At 42.5% G+C, this 6,747-nt stretch overlaps 1 protein-coding gene and 1 pseudogene across 1 annotated transcript in view; one reads left to right on the forward strand and one right to left on the reverse strand.

The window, feature by feature from the left end:
- The window catches only part of LOC123991050 (transcriptional activator GLI3-like), a 181,850-nt gene extending 181,455 nt beyond the window's left edge, over positions 1-395 (reverse strand). Inside the window, exon 1 of the mRNA XM_046292192.1 lies at positions 24-395. The gene's annotated coding sequence lies outside the window, so the exon portion shown is untranslated. The remainder of the gene's footprint in view (positions 1-23) is intronic.
- Positions 396-3,603: 3,208 nt separating this feature from the next.
- LOC123991908 lies at positions 3,604-3,720 on the forward strand (annotated as a pseudogene).
- The last annotated feature ends 3,027 nt before the right edge of the window (positions 3,721-6,747 follow it).

Raw genomic sequence — 6,747 nt, forward strand, 5'->3', positions numbered from 1 at the left:
CTCGCTGTGTTTTTTGCACTTACGTGTTCGAATGATGTTTTCCCCTCCTATAATTCTTGAACTTTTTTTTTGTCTTCTCGTAAGTGAAGTCTTTTTTCGCTTGTTGCAGATGTGCATCTATGTGACTATGTGACTTGACGTCGCAACTCCAACTCCGCTCTGCCAGACTTTTCCTTCTTCTCCGCGTCTTTCTTCTTTTCACAGTTTGCTGAATAGAGCGAAAACTGAGCTAATACCGTGAACCCCATACATTACCTGCCCGATATCAGATATTAAACCTGTATGAATAAGAAAACATGTGTTTGCAAAAACTCGTGGACTGTTGGAATTACATTAAGTATGCTTTTCGAAGAGAATAGGGCGAAATGTGGAAATCCAGCTTCTCTTTCCCTTGCCTGACTCCTCCCTTGTCTTCAGATCGGGCTCCCTCGCTCTTGACCCCCCTTCCTTTCTATTCCCCCCCCGTTCCCCCTCCCTGCATCTCTGCTCCGGGCCGCAATTTACTTGAGACGGTACAGACACGAATGGAACGAATGAACTGTTGTACAGTACCAGTCCAACAAAATTGCAAAGGATTGGCAAATACTCACATAGTTCACTTAGCTGCCTCTACTTCAGGATGAAGTTTGTGATCTTTAGTGCCAGTATTTTCTTGTTATTCATAATAGTTTCATCAACACCAGTGGCCCAGAATCCAGACACCACTGTATTCAATTGCGTTTAGGCCTATTTATTCTTCACCCAAACAATAATGCAGCATTATAAATAAGCAGGATAAGGTGAGTATGGTTTCATTTAGTCTGAGTTCATTTCATGAATCATCCTATGAATTCATCCTATGAATTCATCCTATGAATATGAATATTATTCAATCATAAAGTATCTGTTATGAATAATTAATGTTAATTAAGCATGAGCAGTGGTGGAAAAAGCACTCTTGAGTAAAAGTAAAGATACCTTCATAGAAAATGACTCAAGTAAAAGTCACCCAGTAAAATAGTAATTGAGTAGAAGTCTAAAAGTATTTGTTTGTACATACACTTAAGTATCAAAAGTACATGTAGTTTCTAAAATATACTTAAGTATTCAAAGTAAAAGTACAAATAATTAAAAATTCCTAATGCCAGGCTGACAGGGTAGCCTAGTGGTTCGAGCGTTGGCCCAGTAACCCAAAGGTTGAAAGTTCAAATCCCCGAGCTGACAAGGTACAAATCTGTCATCCCCTGAACAGGCAGTTAACCCACTGTTCTGACATTGAAAATAAGAATTTGTTCTTAACTGATTTGCCTAGCTAAAAAAAGGTCAAATAAGAATTTAGCGAACCAGATGGCACAATTTTCTTGTTTTCATTTATTTACGGATAGCCAGGGTCACACTCCAACACTCAGACATCATTTAAAAAAAAAAGCATTTGTGTTTAGTAAGTCCATCAGATCAGAGGCAGCAGGGATGAACCGGGATGTTCTCTTGATGCGAATTGGATTTTCTGTCCTGCTAAGCATTCAAAATGTAACAAGTACTTTTGGGTCTCACGGAAAATGTATGGAGTAAAAATGAAATAATTTTCTTTAGAAATGTAGTGAAGTAAAAGTTGTCAAAAACATAAATAATAAAGTAAAGTACAAATACCCGCAAAAAACTACTTAAATAGTGCTTTAAAGTATTGCTACTTAAGTACTTCACACCACTGAGCATACATGATCTGTTTGAATTTAGTTGTGGGTTGAATGCTATTCCAATAAGTACATAAGTGTCCTTCTTTCTTCTTCTCTCTCCCAAACCTGGAGTGTGGGTCACTGTGGCTCAGCTCTCTAAACCTGGAGTGTGGGTCACTGTGCCTCAGTTCTCTAAACCTGGAGTGTGGGTCAGTGTGCCTCAGCTCTCTAAACCTGGAGTGTGGGTCTCTGTGGTTCAGCTCTCTAAACCTGGAGTGTGGGTCTCTGTGGTTCAGCTCTCTAAACCTGGAGTTGGGGTCACTGTGCCTCAGCTCTCTAAACCTGGAGTGTGGGTCTCTGTGGTTCAGCTCTCTAAACCTGGAGTGTGGGTCACTGTGGCTCAGCTCTCTAAACCTGGAGTGTGGGTCACTGTGGCTCAGCTCTCTAAACCTGGAGTGTGGGTCACTGTGGCTCAGCTCTCTAAACCTGGAGTGTGGGTCTCTGTGGTCCAGCTCTCTAAACCTGGAGTGTGGGTCACTGTGCCTCAGCTCTCTAAACCTGGAGTGTGGGTCGCTGTGGTCCAGCTCTCTAAACCTGGAGTGTGGGTCACTGTGCCTCAGCTCTCTAAACCTGGAGTGTGGGTCGCTGTGGTTCAGCTCTCTAAACCTGGAGTGTGGGTCTCTGTGCCTCAGCTCTCTAAACCTGGAGTGTGGGTCGCTGTGGCGCAGCTCTCTTTAACCTGGAGTGTGGTCACTGTGGCTCAGCTCTCTAAATCTGGAGTGTGTGTCGCTGTGGCTCAGCTCTCTAAACCTGCGACGCCTGCTCCCGTTCTCCCTCTCTGACGGTTGAGGGCACCAGGCTGCCCTTCATTACGCACACCTGTCACCATCATTACATACAGCACTGCTCATTGGACTCACCTGGACTCCTTCCCTTTGTTGATTGCCCTGTCTATTTCTGTTTGTTCCTCCGTTGGTTCCCTGTGTCAGCATTAATGCCGTTGTGTTCATGTCCAGACGCTGTCCTGGCCTATTTCATGTCCGTATTTCATTAGATGTTCACTCCCTGTACCTGCTTCTCGTCTCCAGCGTTGATCTTCACAGAATGCTGACACCACTAAAAGAAGAATCGGGGAGTTTTGTTTTTTGTTTTTTGTTTTGGTTGGTGACGTCGGGTCCGGGTGCCTCCGCTGGCTCATCGGGCTTCCGCCTTCAGATAAGCATAAAGTAGGCTTATGTTTAACCTGGTCACTCTTTACATTAGGAAAGGGAAAGTAGAGAGTAGTTGCAGAGAGTAGGTACACATAGTTACATATCAGCCTACTTACAACAGTTTTACCTTTCTGCAATTATACATTCAACCTAAAAAAAACAGCCAATTGACATAGGTCACTTGCTCTGGGTTTTCCAAATATAAAATCCCATTCACGAATGAAGGGCAATTATGTGATGTATCTTGCTTCTTATGATAGGGAAACTGACGATTTATGCGGAGGAAAGTCATGCTGCGGAAAGTGGGCGTGTGGTCCCCTGGGCCAGCCTTCTGAATGAGACCTAATGTTATGGTAAGGAGGGGGAAAAGCTGTAGTGTTAGGTATGATCAATATACAATCAATATACAGGGAAATTATGTAGTAAGAGAGGTCTACACGGTTCTGTATCAATCAATGAAGATGTGCAAAATCCCCAGTTAATCATTTATGCAGGATTTAACAGTGTGTGTGTGTGGTCAAGAGGTCATTTTCATCCCAAATAGCACCCTATTCCCTATGGGTCCTGGTCAAAGTAATGCCCTATAAAGGGAATAGGGTGTCATTTGGGATGCATCTGTAGACCACTGGACAACGTGATCTAGATCTAGACCTACAGTAGATCATTCTATTTAGGTATCACAACAACAGAGCATGTCACTCTATATGTTGTAGACGCACCACAGAAATGCAGTTGTTATATATACCTGGCAGGGGAGACATCTTGGTCACGAGAGAGGCTCACCTAGGATGAAGCCCGGTGGGAATCTTGACTCCATAAGTTATGGTAGTGGGGAATTGCGTCACGGTCTCCACTAAGAAGAAGGGGGAAAAATACAAATGAAATGCAGTTGCGTCAAGCAGGATAATGGTCAAATCAATGTTCCCTGTAACAATTATTTTCCAATTGTTGTGATTTTTAAAGCATTGTTATCCAGTGTATCGCATAGAGAGAGTATTTACCTATATAGATCATTATGACTTACATACAGTTGAAGTCAGAAGTTTACATACACTTACGTTGGAGTCATTAAAACACATTTTTCAACCACTCCACAAATTTCTTGTAAACAAACTATAGTTTTGGAAAGTCGGTTAGGACAACTTCTTTGTGCATGACACAAGTAATTTTTCCAACAATTGTTTACAGACAGATCATTTCACTTATAATTCACTGTAATCACAATTCCAGTGGGTCAGAAGTTTACATACACTAAGTTGACTACGCCTTTGAACAGCTTGGAACATTCCAGAAAATAACGTCATTGCTTTAGGAGCTTCTGATAGGCTAATTGACATCATTTGAGTCAATTGGAGGTGTACCTGTGGATGTTTTTCAAGGCCTACCTTCAAACTCAGTGCCTCTTTGCTTGACATCATGGGAAAATCAAAAGAAATCAGCCAAGACCTCAGAAAAATAATTGTAGACCTCCACAAGTCTGGTTCATCCTTGGGATTAATTTCCAAATGCCTCAAGGTACCACATTCATCTGTACAAACAATAGTATGTGAGTATAAACACCATGGGACCACACAGCCGTCATACCGCTCAGGAAGGAAATGCATTCTGTCTCCTAGAGATGAACGCACTTTGGTGCGAACAGTGCAAATCAATCCCAAAACAACAGCAAAGGACCTTGTGAAGACACTGGAGGAAACAGGTACAAAAGTATCTATATCCACAGTAAAACGAGTCCTATATCGACATAACCTGAAAGGCCGCTCAGCAAGGAAGAAGCCACTGCTCCAAAACCACCATAAAAAAAGCTAGACTACTGTTTGCAACTGCACATGGGGACAAAGAACAAAAATAGAACTGTTTGGCCATAATGACCCTCGATATGTTTGGAAGAAAAAGGGGGATGCTTGCAAGCCGAAGAACACCATCCCAACCGTGAAACATGGGGATGGCAGCATTATGTTGTGGGGGTGCAGCGTAATTTAAATTTTTAGGTAAACGCTGCTTGTGTCGGCTCAATCGGAAATGACATGTACATGTCTATCGCGGAATTTATACAGCTTCAACTTTACAGATAGAATATCCCTTCTTCTATTCTATTCTACAGAATTATAAGCAGCAAGCATGAAGTGGCCAATAAGGGACTGTGACAACAGCAAACCAAGCAACATGGAGTGCCTAGTCAAAGGTCCCCTGTAAAACATGGCTAATCCGCCTGTCTGTTTGTGAAGGCTTGTGCTCAGCTGGACTGGACTACACCAAGATAAAGTCCTTGTTGCATGAGTCTCTCAAAGAGAATGATCGGAGGAACAGGGGAGGGCAGGGGAGATAGTAGGAGGGGTGTGGGGTGAGGGGAAGGAGGGATGAAGAGAGGGAGGTGGGGGTGCACATTGGCATCAGTGGGGTTAGCAACTCCCGAAAGTATTTCATCAAAGAGGGCTAGGATCCCAGGGATTGAGATTCTGCCTGGAGGCAAGTAACCAATGGTCTCCCAAGAACATATTCCAAAGTAGAACTCAGAGAGCCAAAACACACATCAAAAGCACCTCTGGAGCCAAAGCGATTCTGGAGGAGAAAGAAAGGGGTGAGGGGTCCCTTCTTGGCCCCGTCTAAGCTCCAGATCTCACCCCAATTAAGGTGGATCTACTGTTTGTTCCAGACCTGAGATCTACTGCAGTCAGGGAGGTGCACACCAAGACAGGCACACAGAGAGAAAGAGATAGACACACACAAATACCAAGAGAGAGAAAGAGAGAGTGACACACAGACACTAATATTACATGGTTTAACAAGACATACAAACAAACAAACAGTATATTCTCAGTACATATATTGTGATTACTTTCGGAGGCTTTTTGGAATTGTGTTTGAATAAAACAGAATGGTTACAAACTGTAACATACACATGAATTTCTTTGTCCTCATCTACACACTGATTGATACATTACATTACAACAAATATGCATTTAATACTAGAACAGTCTTTTCCCCAAAAATAATTTCATGATCTCATTGAAATATCATGCAATGATCTAAGTTACACAAGTAACATACAATTACTACTTGGCAATACAGTGTTTAATTTTTGTCTCCAATTCTCTCTCATTGGACAGATGTCACAGTGAAAGGGATATGTTAGCAGAGAAGCATATGATATCCATCCAGATTTGACCTCTAGCAAGTCCCAAATGGCACCCTATTCCCTAAATAGTGCACTACATTTGACCAGAGCCCAATGGGCCCCAGTCAAAAGTAGTGCATTACGTAAGGAATAGGGATCTATTTTGGGTTCTTACCAAGAGAATGGCAGGCTTGTTCAGTGAGTTGTGCAGTTGAGAACTACATGCAGTCTCCTCTCAAGTTAATACCAAGGGTCCCAATATAAGAAACAGTTTTCCACTCCTTCTGAACCAATAAAGTATATTTTAAAGCTTTCATTTCATGAATAAGACAATACATTCACATATTGGAATGCTTTTTTAATTACAACTTTATTAACTCAGGATTTGACTAAAAAGCCCCAATGACATTCTTTGCTGGGACTCGTTTAGCCTTGTTTTTTTCACTATTTTCAATTGACAGAGTGCCCTTCACTGTTTACTTGATCCCCACTTGTTTGCTACTCCATTATTCTCCATGACAAGGCCTGACAAGACAGCAAACAGACTAGGGCTACCAGTGGTCCCTGCTTCCCAATGTGTCAGGGAACAGAGGGGCCAGAGTTACTGGGGCCAAATGAACACACCACAATAACTGCTTTACTGACCACTAATCTACTCCTGAAGAGAGCATTAGGCCCCATCCATCCTAGAGCTGTGTACACAGGGTTCAAGTGCTCCTCCACACACACACACACACACACACACACACACACACACACACAC

This window comes from Oncorhynchus gorbuscha, linkage group LG12 (assembly GCF_021184085.1).
Source record: "Oncorhynchus gorbuscha isolate QuinsamMale2020 ecotype Even-year linkage group LG12, OgorEven_v1.0, whole genome shotgun sequence".
NCBI lineage: Eukaryota > Metazoa > Chordata > Actinopteri > Salmoniformes > Salmonidae > Oncorhynchus > Oncorhynchus gorbuscha.